The sequence below is a fragment of the Eupeodes corollae genome, chromosome 1, assembly GCF_945859685.1.
Source record: "Eupeodes corollae chromosome 1, idEupCoro1.1, whole genome shotgun sequence".
NCBI classification, from domain to species: domain Eukaryota; kingdom Metazoa; phylum Arthropoda; class Insecta; order Diptera; family Syrphidae; genus Eupeodes; species Eupeodes corollae.
In genome coordinates, this window is record NC_079147.1 from 121684132 (window position 1) to 121699625 (window position 15494).

At 32.4% G+C, this 15494-nt stretch overlaps 1 protein-coding gene across 5 annotated transcripts in view; it reads right to left on the reverse strand.

The window, feature by feature from the left end:
- The window catches only part of LOC129943476 (YTH domain-containing family protein), a 150007-nt gene that overhangs the window by 81424 nt on the left and 53089 nt on the right, over positions 1-15494 (reverse strand). The gene's annotated exons all lie outside the window — the stretch shown is intronic.

A 15494-nucleotide genomic window follows, 5' to 3' on the forward strand; every position in this document is an offset into this window, starting at 1 on the left:
GTGAAATACAGTTACAGGCACTTAAATGTACCTACTTTCAACGGGCGCGGCGGCGATAAATCAAATTGTCGGTCGTGGCGCAAAGAAGCTTTTAGATTAATGGACAGCATTAAGTACTTTAAATCAAATTATCGGTCGCGGCGCAAAGAAGCTTCCAGATTAATGGACATCATTCAGAACTTTAAAACATACAGTATGATCCCGTTCACACGATTGGATATTTTCACCGTATCGGATATTTTCTCGATCAGACGGTACGGTAATTTTACCGTACCCCGTACTCAAACCTACACCGACGACTCACTACGAGAATATACTAGCAATAAACTATTCGACAGTAGCCCAGACGAAAAATGACGCACCACCGGTCAAAATATCAAATCGTCTGAAAGCACATTCTATAAATCCATTGCCACTATGAGCCGAATCGGTTTTTTTACCGTACGGCCAAATACGATTTGCACAGACAAAACCGAATCACAAAATCGACTTAATCGTCTGAATACACTCATTTAAAATTTATTGACACTGGCTTATACGGTAAAATCGACGATACGGCAAAACCGCCAATTCGGGATCGTGTGAACGGGCTCTAAGTACAGAGCAGCATTGTCTTTAGTGAAAAGTAAAGTACAAGGAGCACACGCGAAAGCGTAAACTAATAATAATACAGTTTTTAATTTTGAGGCGATACGTAACAGATTAGATTATTGTTATTCACTTGCACACTGTGCAAGATTTGTAGAAAGCGCCCCTTTTTGATATTTTCGCACAATAACTGATACACAAGCATAAGCCTTTTGCACATAACCCAGGAGGTTTTAGTGCATTTTATGTATTTAGGTATTCCAAGTAACCCTAAACCATAAACAAAACGCAGCGATAAAATGAGGAAAGGGGAAACGTGTAAACTTTGAAACTTACTTTTCTGACCTTAGAATTTCATAATTCCTTTTCAATAAATATTATTATTATTATTATCATAATTCTTATTATAATTATTACAAATATTATTATAATTATAATTATAATAATTATAATTATACATATACAGTCTTATTTAATAGAATTCGCTAAACAGATGAATAGTTATACAGTGAATAAGGATTTATGTAGGCTCTATGTAACGTTGAAAAAATTCCTATTTATAAAAAAATCTGCTATAAATTTTAGTTATACAATGCTTATATCAAAAAAAGTGCCAAAAGTACTATAAAATCTGCTAGTTGTCATAGCAACTAAAATATAACAAAATAATTCCAATTATTTGTATGATATTCTCTTTTGAAAATCTATATTTTTTTTAGATTCTTCGTTTCTTCGGCTCACGAGCTAAACTCGAGAGGCATTATTGTTTTTATTTTAATTTCAAAAAGAGAGGAGAGAAATCAAAATGACATTTACGAAATAATAATAACAATAATTTCCTTATGTAGGCTCTATTCAACCTCAAAACGCGTTTAGCTTATTATGGGACTATGCAACCTTGTATAAGTTTTATAAATAGCATTTTTGCGTTTAGAGGCAGTATAGAGATAACATAACTTTATGTAGGCTCTATACAGCGTTTTTAAATAAGACTGATAATATATATATAATTATATAATATATATATACATATATATAATTATAATAATTATAATTATAATTATGCGATTAATAATAAAATAAAACTAATTCATCTTGGTTTTACCCTATGTTTCGCCAGTTGTTTTCCAGCTTCTTCAGGGGATTTATTTAGCTACATGTACATATATATATTTAAATACAACGTTAATACAAATTCTTATAACAAAATTTTACAATTGAAAACTTACTTACTTAAACTTATTTTATATTAAAAAAGAAAAAAACATGATTAAAAGTTGCACAAAAAGTGCGAAAAGTTTAAATATGGACACCACTAGTATCACCGTATTTAACAACTATGGTATGGCCACACTATACAAAGCATTAATGTTGCCGACGTCTTGCTGATGGTTCATCGTCTTATCAATTTTCTGCTGGATCCTCAAGCTCTCCAGAGTAAAGCGGGTGGTCATGCGCTTTTCTTTTTGTCTAGTATTTTAACATTGTCAAAATCTGCCATATGATCATTGTCTTTCATGTGTTGTGAGAGTGCTGTGTTGTTCTCTTTTTCTTTACATTTGTTTCGTGTTCTAGTAGTCTCACACTCAGTTTTCTCTTTGTTGTACCAATATAAATTCTCCCACATTGTTCTCTATCATTTCCTTTGCATGGAATTTCGTATACAACGTTGTTATGCTCTACACTGTCTCTTTTTTTGGTTTGGTGTTTGTTAAGGCCCAACTATAATAGACTTAACCGAGCTTAAGCCAGCATAAGGGAACGAACCAATATGCAGCCTTATATGTCACTAACCATAATAGACGTTCTGCTCAGTTTCGTTCAATTTCGCTAACTTTCGCGCAATTACGCATTTTTGTTTAAGTTACTTCAATCCATTATAGTTACTTTTTGTTTTGACGATTACTTCTGATAACGTTTCGTTCGGATTTGACATTAGCTAACTTTCGGTTAAGTCTATAGTTGGGCCATAAATATTGAGTTTAAAGTTGCGTTAGCTTTATAAGCGAAAATGGCATTTCTTTTGTCTATTGGTAATATATTATTGTTTTGTTGTCATTGAGATGAGGAATATAATATATATTTAGGGTTGCCAGAATCCATTTTTATTGTTGCTTGGTTATTTTTGTTGAGTGTTTTATGTAATTTTTCGTTGATTAGGCTATTAATTATGTTGTTTGGAAAGTTATTCATTTGTAAAATCGTCCTTATTTTTCTGATGTTGTTGCTATGGTAGATGGTATCACTTAGATCCAGAACTTTATCTATCAGGTTTTTGGCTGTATTTGTTTTATATTTTGTGGGTTGTGAGGATAAATAGTTAATTATTCTCCCTGATGTAATTGGTTTACTGTACCAGTCAGAAGAAATCTTATTGTTTTTCCTAATAAGTTTTAAATCGAAGAAGGCTATTTCAATTTGGTTTTCCAGTGTGAATTTCAATTTCGTATGGAATTCATTTAATGTGTGAATTATTTTTTGAATGTCATTTTTGTTTACTATGGCAATAATGTCATCTACATATTTATTTATGAATTTGATTTTGTTGTTGCACCTTTTCAGCTTGTCAATGGTTTCGTCAAGAAGATGGTCTAATACGATGTCAGCTATTGTGGGTGATAAAGGGTTTCCCATTGGCATACCGAATATTTGGTTGTAGAATGTTTTGTCATATTTGAAATAGTTATTGTCATTTAAGCAGAAGTTTAATATTTTTAAGAACTGTGATTTTGGTATTTTACTGTTATTTCTTAGTCTTTCCCAGTTTCGCATTATTATTTGTATAGCTGTGTATGTGGGTATGTTGGTGAAAAGAGATACCACATCAAATGAGATTAGAATCTCTTCTTCATGAAGTTCTATTTCTTTTATTCTATTTTTTAGTTGAAGAGAAGTCTTAACATTGTAATCTTCTGATATTAATGTTTTGCGAATTTCTCCAACGTATTTAGAGTAGAGATGGCAGAGTAGATTACGCCAGGTAATCTACTCGGTAAACTACGTGTAGTTAATTGAATAAGCTGCACTTTTGATTTGTTTCATTAACTACCCTACATTTGTTGCGTGTGCTACCTTCACAAAAAACATTAAATTTCAAAAAGAATCTAAAAAAACGAGTGAATAAGTAACGACTAACGATTGAAAAACACTGAACTATACATAAGAACCAAATTTCTTGCGTAAATGAACTAAATCCAGTAATTCGAAGTTTTATGAAAGAAAAATGCAAATTTAATAATCATCTGTTTTATTTTTGTCGATTATTTTAAGAGTATAGTGTATCCGACGACGAAAGTTAGTTTTTCACACTTATACAGTGTTCTTTTAGATGCAATTTGTCAATTTGGTGGTTGAATGGACATTTCAAACTACGTTTTGACGTCTACCGCTACGTCTGCTACATTTAACTACGTTGACTACATTTAACTACATTAACTACCTCATTTATGTAGCAGACGTAGCAAATGTAGTAAATCAAAAAAAAATCGCATTTCTGCCATCTCTGATTTAGAGAGATTGTAACACGGAACATTGGTTGATGCTGCAATTGGTCTGAGAGGAATGTCGAGTTTGTGGATTTTGGAAAGTCCATAAAGTATTGGTGCTGATGCTACGGAATTTAAGAATTTTGCTTTTTGTCTAATGTCAATTATTTTTTGTTTGTATACAGTGGCTCTCAGCTAAAATGATGCAGTCTTAGTTTTCCCTTTTTGCTCAAAAAATAAGCACGCACTTATTAGTGGAAAAAAAATCTTATATTTTTTATTTAAAAGAACTTCATTTTTAATGGAAAAGCAAAACAAAAAAAATGAAATCAACACTATATTTACATTTTAATATTAACTTAAAAAATTATTCTTAAAAAATAGACTCACAGCTTAAATGATGCACTTAATAAAGTAATATAAAAATAACAAGTTATAAGTTCAAAAGTGTGTCACTAATACTTAGTAGGATATCCTTTTTGCTCCAGGACCGATTTAAGCCTCCTTGGAAGAGATCGCGCCAGTTTTCGACAGTAGTCTGAAGGTATTTTTCCCCATTCTTCCAAGAGCGCCTTTTTGAGATCGTCTTTGCATCTTATCTCGTGTTTTCGTATTTCTCGCTCAAGTTTAGACCATAAATTTTCGATGGCGTTTATGTCTGGAGACTGCGCAGGTGGCTGCATGACATGGGGGCAGTTCCATATCAACCAAGTTTGCACAATACCAGATTTGTGTTTTGGGTCGTTATCTTGGTATAACCGGAAACAGTCCTTTATGTTCAGCTTTTCGGCACTTTGTACTTAATTTTCCTTCAATATGTCAAGGTACATATTTTTGTCCATGTTGCCTTCGATGAACACTAAGTTTCCTACACCAGAGGATGACATGGCGCCCCACACCATAACGTGACCTCCTCCGTGTTTCACAGTCCCACGCATATTCTTCGGTTGGAGCTCTGTATTGGGTTGTATCCAAACGTATGACCTATGACCTGCCATCCGAGCCATGGAGATTAAATTTGCTCTCGTCCGTGAAGATAATGGTGTCCCAAAAGGTTTCGTCCTTGCTTACATGGTCACGAGCAAATTTTATTCTTGTAATTTTGTTCTTTGCACTAATATACGGCTTTTTCCGGGCACTTCTTCCATTGAAATCTGCCTCTCGCTGGATTCGACGGATGGTTTCTGCGCTGCTCTTCTTATTTAAATACTTTTCAGCTTCCGTTCTTCCCTTGTTAACCACTCGATTTTCCTGAACATAGCGTTCGATTATGTGTTGAACCGTAGATGGACTTATTTTTAATATTTCGCCATTTTTTCTTTGGCTTTTACCGTCTTTAAAGTGCTTAATTACTAACTCACGGACTTCAATGCTAGTACGACGTCCCATTTCAAAAAAAAAACAACAATCTTAAAAGAAATGCGATAAACAACTGAAGTGAGCTTAGGAAAACTCGCCTACCAGGATTTTGTTTGATAAAGAAGAAAAAACCGTTAACTTTTTATCTTTAAGAGTGAGTGCATCATATAAGCTGTGACTTTGTTTTGTGCGATAATTATGTTTTGCCATCACTATTTCAAAAGAAAAAAAATTTGATGTACTGTTCAACATGTTTATGAATAGTAATGACTTGATAGAATATTCTACATAGTTAAAATTGAAGTGTTTTACCATTTTGAATGAACCGTAAGCTTTTTTTCATAAAAAAAGGAACTGCATCATTTAAGCTGAGAGCCAGTGTAGGTTATTAACTATTTCGTTGTTTGTTTTTTATAGACTATTGGTTGGATCAGCTCTCATTGTTATGTATGTAGTTTTGCCTTAGAGTAGTTTGTTCATTTTGTTGTTGTAATCTTCTCTATATATGACTACTGTTTTATTTCCTTTGTCTGCGTTAGTGATTATAATTTTATTTTTGTGTTTATTGATGATGGTTTTTGTTTGTTTCAATGTATTGAGTATGAATTTTTCTGTTTTGTTGTTTTTAAAATTTCTTTTTTAATTTCTGCGATTATCTTTCGTTAATTCATTACAAATCAAAGATTTTGCAACGATTAAAAAGAATATCTCAAGCTTATCTAACTCTTTTTTAGTTAAGTTTTGATTTTCGTACGATTAAGGCTATATTTTTTAACTTTCCTTTTGAATAAATATAATTTATTCCACCCTTTTCTTCATTTGAGATTGGATTGGTTGTTTTTTCTTTAGACATTGTTTTATAAAATGCCCATTTTAAATAACTTCTACGTTAATCTTAAGCAACTAAATGAATCAATGAGTCGCTATCATGATGTTTCTAAGCAAGATGAAATGACACCTGGCATACTTAAAGCAGAGATAATAAATTTATAAATTAATTATCTGTGCTTAAAATTTGGAAAAAGGAGTTCGACGAATCTTGGGACAATTTTCGCAAAATGTATGAAACAAAATGAAACAAAAGTCAGATGAAAACATTGACATGTTTACAATTCTTTTACGCATGTAAAAAAATGTAAAAGATCAAATTATTCAAAATTGCCTGTCAACTACTCTTCGAAGAGATTTGCTCAAACGAGGTGATTCTATTTTCGAAGAAATTTTACGAGTTGCAAGTTTTTGAAACCGTTGCTCAACAAGAAAAATGTTCAAAATCAGCTCAAAAATAAATTCCTGGAAAACGAAACAACGAAATCAACCATATACTCCACAACATATTGATTGTCATCGATGTGGATATTTCGGTCATATTAAGAATAATGAAAAATGTACAGCATTTGGAAAAATTTGCAATAAATGTGGTGGACGAGTCTATTTTTCCAAGAAATGTCGATCGCGAAAACGAAGTTATCAATTTGGTGGTAAACATACCTCATTGAATACAATGATGAAACCTGATTGTCAACTACATGATTCCAAAGAAAAACATATTGAAGAATCAGTTAAGCAAATAACAGATAAGGAAGAATACGTTTTCAATGTAACCACGAAGAATGATAACTGTGAAGTTTAATGCAGAATTGGAGGAGTACCTGTGAATGCCATTATCGATTCCGGTTCCAAATATAATTTAGTGAGTCAACACACGTGGGAGACATTGAAATCAAAAAACATATTGTATTAAATCAACGGAAAGAGACTGGAAATATTTTTAAAGCATACGGTGGATATGAATTGCCATTAATTGGTGCATTTACTGCTGAACTTGACCTTTCAGGTAAACACAGAAGTGATTTGTATGTCATAAAAGGTGAAGGGAAACTTCTCATCGGACGAGAAACCGCCACTAAAATATTCATTCTGAAAATCGATAGTACGATTAATAATATAGATGAAGGAAAGATGCTACAAATGCGAAACTGAAAGGTATTTTGGTAGATATACCAATAAAGAAAGATGCTACACCCGTAGTTCAACCGTACCGAAGAATTCCGATAGCATTAGAGAAAACAGTTGACACTAAAACGCAAGATGTTATTGAAAAAGTTAACGGACCAGCAAAGTGGGTTTCTCCAATCGTCGTTATACCAAAGGGAGATGACATTCGGCTATGCATCGATATGCGTTGAGCGAACGAAGTTATTGAGCGAGAACATTACTCTCTTCCAACAATAGAAGATTTCTTGCCACACCTTGGAAAAGGAAAAATTTTCTTTAAACTTGATGTTAAGAACGCCTATCACCAGGTTTAATTTCGCGTTCTTTATTTTTTGCATTACTTACATAATGTCTTCAGGAATTGTCCTGATAAGGTATTTTAATGAAATCACTTGTATAAGATATTATTAATTAACTTATTTGTTGCATCAATGGAAAATTTACCTCACTGTTATATACTTAAAAAAAAAAATGGAATGATAGGTATTATTATTTTATTTTGTTGTTATATGATTTCAGGTTTATTTCGTTATAAACGATTAATGTTTGGCATTGTGTGTGCTTCCGAAATTTTTCAGAAAACTATAGAGCATATATTTAGTGGATGTAATGGTTGTTTTGTCTTTATTAATGACATTCTAGATTACCTACTGTTCTAGAAACAATTAAAATAAATTGCATATTACTTAATCAAGCAAAGTGCGTTTTCAGGGTCGAAGAATTAGTTTTCTCAGGTCATCGAATAACAAAAACGGGGATATATTTCCAGAAAATGATAAATTGGAAGCTATTCGTACATTTCGTGAACCAACAAATGCAGAAGAAGTGAGGATTGGTGAATTATGTTGGCAAGTTTATTCCAAACCTTGCAACAATTACTGATCCACTTCGATTATTAACCAAAAAGGATCAATAGTTTACTTGGAAAACTGAGCAGAAGAACTCTTTTGATAAACTTAAAGAGTACATGTCAGATCAACTGTTTTTGGGATACTGCGGTGTGAAAAATCGAGCACAATTGATAGCAGATGCCAACTGGGCTAGGAGCTGCATTGCTACAGATTAATGAGTTAGGCCCAAGAGTCATTTCTTATGCCAGCAAGAGTTTATCAGATGTAGAGAAACGATATGCACAAACGGAAAAAGAAGCATTGGCTCTAGTTTGGGACACAGAAAGGTTTCATTTTTATTTGTTTGGGCGAGAATTTGAATTGGTTACTGATCACAAGCCAGTTGAAGTGATTTTTGGGATAAAATCAAGACCTTGTGCAAGAATCGAACGTTGGGTTTCAAGATTAATGTCATATAAGTATAAAGTTATCTATCGTCCAGGAAAAACAAACAGTATGTGAGAACAATAACATACAATCGTTTGATGAACATACGGAACATTATGTGCATTGGGTTGCATCAAATGCCACTCCAGTTGCAATAAAAATGTTTGAAATCGAACGACAATCAGTTCAAGATAATACAATTCAAGCAGTTAATTTTGCACTTCGCGAAAATTATTGGACTGAAAAAGCAATGCAATTTAAAAAATTTTCAACTTAATTCTGTTTTGCAGGTGAGATTTTGATGCGTGGAACACGTATCGTTATACCAAAAGCTTTGAGAAGTCAAACGCTTGATTTGGCACATGAAGGTCATACGGGAATTACATTAATGAAGTAAAGATTACGTTCTAAAGTTTGGTGGCCAAAAATGGACGCAGATGTTGTGGAAAGAGTCAAGCAATGTCGTGGATGCACGTTAGTATCTGCACCATCAGCACCAGAACCATTGAAGAGAAAGCTGTTACCGTCTGAACCTTGGCAGCACCTTGCTATAGATTGTTTGGGCCCGCTACCATCACATAACCACTTGTTTGTAATCGTTGGTTATTATATTCGGTGCATAGAAATTGAAATAATGAAAAAGATTGATTCTACGGAGGCAACATGGGAGGCCGAAAAACAATATTTTCCTCTCACCTCATATGGGTAGCCTTTAGGAGCCCGGAATAAAATCCTTTAAAATACTTTTCAAAAAGCCAGTTGGGAACTCGATGCTTACCTTCAAAGAATTTTCAACACACATTGTGAAGGTTGAATCATGTTTGAACTCACATCCAATTTCTCCCATCAGTGAATATCCGTCGGATCTCCTTCCCCTTACGCCGGGTCATTTTTTGAAATGTTCAACTTTAATTTCACTACCCGAAAATGAAATAAGTGCAATTAAAACCCAAGGTTGGCAAAAGGTTCAACAAATTCTATATTTCAATTAAAAAAAAATGGAAAGAAGAATACCTTACCGATCTTCAAAGAAGAACAAGGTGGAAATTCCCAAATCGAAATATTAACGTAGGAGACGTTGTTGCCGTATGAAATGAGAACCTACCCCCTAATCAGTGGCGTTTGGGAAGAGTCGAGCTTGTTCATACGGGAAAAGACGGTAGGGTTCGTGTTGTTACGGTTAAAACACAAAATGGACATATCGTGCACAATTTTGCAAAATTGTGTCTTTTGCCAGCCAACCAAGACTTGTTTTAGATACACACATCAACTCATAGGAATGTTGATTGATTTATTAAATATCTAGATTAAATTCAATTAGTTTCTTAAAATTTAAATACGAAGAATTTTAATTTAAAAAAAACACACACACATAAACATTTATATACTATTAGCACAGCACAGACTTTAAAATAAATTATAAAATTATTTAAATTAAAAAAAAAAAAAAAAAAACACAATTATAACTCTAAAAATTAAACCCCTTTATTATAATTCTTCTAACATGTCCGAGTGAATCAGGGCACTAATCAACCCTCAACGTTGGATTTTACTAAAATTTTTTTATATAGTAGTGAACTGAGGCGCTTCTTGAAAAAAATATCTATAAATAAAGCAACATTTTTGCATTCCGCAAGGGAGGCCGGAATGTTAATGCCAAACTTGTTATTCAAATAAATGGCGAACAATTTAAAATATGATATTTAGAATGCATTGCATAGTTTAAGGTTAATAATAAATATTTCTTTAAAAGCTTTTAAACATATGTTATTGTAAATAATATTAATTACATAAATGTTTGTTCACTCCTTTTTGCTGCTTTCAATATAGAACTCTGTAAGCTTCGTAAAAGGAAGCTAGTTTAGCTAAGTTAGTTATTAAGAAGATTTGAAGGTGACAACATTAAGAACAATAAAAGAGCTGAAAAAGAACCTAAGTATGGTTTTCTTTTTATAAATACGGTATTCTATTTTTTTCTGTTTGCTTTTTTTCCACTTTTGAGTTGAGTTTCGGATTGCTAATTTCAGTCGTTCAGAGTACAAACATCCACCAACCCCTTTTTTGTTTTTGAACCATCTGTATAAAAATGGATTGACTCGTTATCCAGGAATGCCCTATTCTCCTAGAAAGATCTGGAAAGTATGGAAATCTGGAAGTTTCTGTCGAATTGTAGTTGGGGGATGCACAGTGGGCCGACTCATATGAAGGAGTCGGAATAAAATCCAAAAAAAAATTGAGACCCATGAGTACAAAAAGTTATTTTTCCGTTAGTAAACATTCCAATGTGTCATTTGCAAAAACAGTTATATTTTTAACTTTTTTTTGATCTGCATGGTCTAATTGTAAGTAAGATTTCATTATCTATTAAAGCAAGTGTGAAGTAAGTAGTGCAATTTTTGAGTCTTGAGCTATAAATAATTTAATAACGTGAAAGTTTGAAATCAATTGCTTCAAGTATGTACTCGTACTTTCTTTTCAAATTTATTTATAAGTTAAAACATTTTTGTTTTAAGATATATATGAATAATAATTAATTTTGTTAAATTAATTTAACATATACATTAAATTGCTAAGGCAAAAGTTGGTTTCCACACATTTTCACATGGAGATTTTTATACGTAAATATAGTTTAACTTCATGCGTATACTGGAAAAAAAATCGGGCGCTCATATGTGCTCCTTTTTTTTATTGAGGTTTTCCTTATAGACTACCTCAGCAAATAATGTATGTAAATTTACAATACTTTTTTTTCCGTGTAGGTTCGAATTCGAACTATGTTTTTTTATACTAGAATGGAGTTGTTTAAGCTCATGCAAGATTCAGGGCTCAAAACACTTAACACAAAGTTTATATTTTTGGTGGCACATCTAGAGACATGCCATAAAGTTAATGTAAAGGAGCTCCATCATACTTTGTCTCAATTTCAGGTTAGATTGAAGGTAAAGTGGCTGAAATCTAAACGAAATGAAATACGTTTTAGAAAACAAAATGAGGATTGGCTACAAACATCAATTGGTTTTAAGCTTCTTGATCAGGTAACCCCATCTAAGGGTGGTAGTCCAGAAAAATCGTTTGAAGAAAGCTGCGATCGAATCAAGTTGACGAGGCACCAATACAATATAATTAGAGCCAAGGAGCCTGAAAGATTTCCTTTGTACAAAGTTGTTCAAAATGCTAAAAAAATGTGTTATCCCAAAAAAGAAGAGATGTTTGTGACTGACAATTCAGCTGGAGTAACATTGCAAGCTTTGATGGACCATACTGTGAAACGTTTGATTATGGCTTAAAAAGAAGTAATGTTAGCTTTGAATGATGAACAACTTCTAAATTTGTGTTTGATCTGCTAATGGGGATTCGATGGGAGCTCCGGCCATAGCTCTTATAAACAGAAATCTGTTGGAATGGAAGCTGATGATTCCAGTGTGTTTATAACTTCCGTGGTCCCGATCCAACTTGTTTGCGAATGTTCATTTCAAAAAATTGTGATATGGCAAAATCCAGATCATCTTCAACTCGATATTGCCGCCCAATTAAATTTGGATATAAAATTTCAGAAGCTGAGAAGCAAAGAGTAGATGCTGAAATTCGGGGTCTGTGCCGTTCAATTGTGAGCATTGAAGAAAAAGTTATGGAAGTTTCACATAAGCTCGTTTTTACAATGGTTCTCAGCGCTGTTATATCTGTGGTGCAAGTTCTATGGATTTCAATCAAATTGAAAAGGCCTCTCACAGTACATAAGCTCCTAATTCCTGACGTTGTTTAAAATGCACTTCTGCCAATAGTCCAATTGTCTGAAGAGGCACAAGAGGCGAGAAACAAAGACTTTAAAAGATATCGAGAAAATTTTTCAAGGAAATGTTCTGGAGAAAAATGTAATGAAGACGTATTTAATTTAATGTTAGTAACATCAGATCCCTTCATAACAAGCTTTAGGCAAATGCCCAAAAAACAGCTTAGAATAAAATAAATATTTCTAGTGTTGAGAACTCGAACATCAGTAGCAGTGATGGAACTGAGGCAGAATATTGGTCCGATGAATATGGATCTTAGAAGTGTATTTGTTTTTTTTTTTTTATTTACATTGAAAAAAGGATTAAACCAAACTTTAAAAACTTAAATATGTTTTTTTTATTCATATTAAAGCAATTTAAAGGAAAAAAAATAGTTTTCAGTAGAACTTGCGCATCTACTGAGTTAATTCCGGTTATTGGGGTATCTTGCCCCACTGTAGGATGGTGTAGTGTGTGTGCTTTGGAATTGATTCTAAATACATAAGAATTACGGGGTGGCCAATGTTGTTGTTAATCCATTGCGACGAAGCTTTGGGTGAATAGCAGAGCTTGGAGCTATTTGTTTGCTAAATATGTATATCAAGATGTGTTAGGTAGAGTAAGGTGTCCAATGCCGCAGATGGGGTCGTGCGAAGCGATCCGATTATACATAGACAAGCGGAACGTTGGACTTTATTTAATTTGTCGCGGTTTATAGTTTTATCTAATGCAGTCCAGCATACTGCCACACTGTACATAGAAATCAGTCTAATTACCGATGTGTATAACTAATGCGTGAATAGAGAGCTACAGTAGCTTTTTTGACTTTTTCTGGTAGATTGCGTTTCCAATTTAGTTTTTTATTAAAAATAAGACTCAGGTACTTAGCCTGAGAATTTTAATTGGATTCCTTCACTATAGGGATGGTTGGCAAATGGAATTTTGTATTTAATCGAAAAAAGACTAAATCCGTTTTGTGTGGGTTAACACCCAGTCCACACCGATTAGCCCAAAGTATTGCAATTGCAATATATAAGAATTAAAAAAAAAACACATTATTCATTTGTAAAGGCAATCTTAATTTTATACTTCCATAAAGATATAAATATGGAGATAGACGACCTTTTATGTTTGAGTAATGTTTAAAAACTGCCGAGGCTTTATTTAAAAATGAAAATTGTTTCTTACAAAGCATAGTTGATACATTTTTGGTTTCATGTTGTAATGTGAGAATCAATCATGTTTTGTATTCCCACGAAGTGGAATTGTTTATTGTAACAATAGCCGCGTTTTATTATCACCGTGATCTGATCCGGATCAGATCATGATAATAAAAAAGCATTGGATCATCATATTTTTTATTATTTAAAGTTTGGTAGCAGTGCCAAATTCGTTCTTTCAAAAGTGACATTTCGAAACAAAAAAAATATAAACAAATACCCAAAATGGAAGCTGCTGTGGTTGATCGAAGTATTCATTTTAATTTTTATTTGTTTTCTCTATTAAAAACTTTTATAATTTGCAGTTTTTATTTGAAAGTGATGAAAGCGAAGAATCAAACAATTCAATTTTATCCCTATTGAATCTTATCGATGATGATTTAAGTTCCAGTTGTAGCTCCACAACTTCAGAAAATGTGCAAATCACAAAAATCAAAAAATGTTGAAAATACTTTTACATGGGATTTTTTTGAAATCATTCTTTAAATTAAAAATGGTTGTAAGAAACACTTAGGTGACATAAATTAGAACTCAGAACCGTCTAAACCATCTCAATAAAGAGAGTAGTTTTGAAATGACAGTGGTTTGTATGTAACACTTCCAAGAATTTCGAGAGAAAATCATACAAAATTCTTAAAAGTGTTACATACAACCCACCGTCATTTCAAAATTACTCTCTTTTTTGGGATGGTTAAAACGGTTCGGAGTTTTAATTTATGTCTGCTAACTGATTCCGTAAACTCTATTAAATTCATAAAATTATTTCAAAAAATTTCCATCAAAAAATTGTTTTAACTTTTTTTTTAAGAATCAAAAAATGTTGAAAATACTTTTACATGGGAATTTTTTGAAATCATTCTTTAAATTGAAAATGGTTGTAAGAAACACTAAGGTGACATAAATTAGAACTCAGAACCGTCTGAACCATCTCAATTAAGAGAGTAGTTTTGAAATGACGGTGGGTTGTATGTAACACTTTTAAGAATTTTGTATGATTTTCTCTCGAAATTCTTGGAAGTGTTACATACAAACCACTGTCATTTTAAAACTACTCTTTTCATTGAGATGGTTCAGACGGTTCTGAGTTCTTATTTAAAAATTCCCATGTAAAAGTATTTTCAACATTTTTTTCTGCTGCAGCTTTCTCGATTTTATTTATGTTTTTTGACATTTAAAGCAGGGTTGCTAATAGAACATTTTGCTCAATGATTTTTTTTGTGTTCCTTTTTTTTGGGGAAAATAATACCCATAAATTATGTCAAATATACATTTTTTTGGACTTAATTATTTGAATTTCACCAATTAATTAGTTTTGTTAAAATATCTAATTATTTCATGGATTATATACCAAATAAATAAATATAAAGCTTCTCGCTTTTTATTTAAAAAAATATTTTATTTCAGTCAAACTAAAATGTTTATATGGCAATACAGGTTTTATTTAATTTGTTTGCAATGATACCAACATTTACATGTGAAATCACAATGATAGAGCGCTCCTTGTTGTGAAAAAAAGAATTAAATTTTGGATCTCAAATTGAGATCCAAACACAAAGCAGGATCTTGTGTTGTTATTGTAATGCATGTAAATCCAAGATCCGGATCAAAAACGCGGCTAATGTACTACTCATGATGTCAACACAATTCTAGCAACACACATTTTTTCTTTTCACAATAGAATGTCTCTAAAGTTCTAATATGAAATTATTAAAGATTTTGTAAGTCTTGGATGCTGTTTTCGAATAAATACTACTAAACAAATTTCATTGTTATTTCTAAATTTTCCTTGATTTGTCT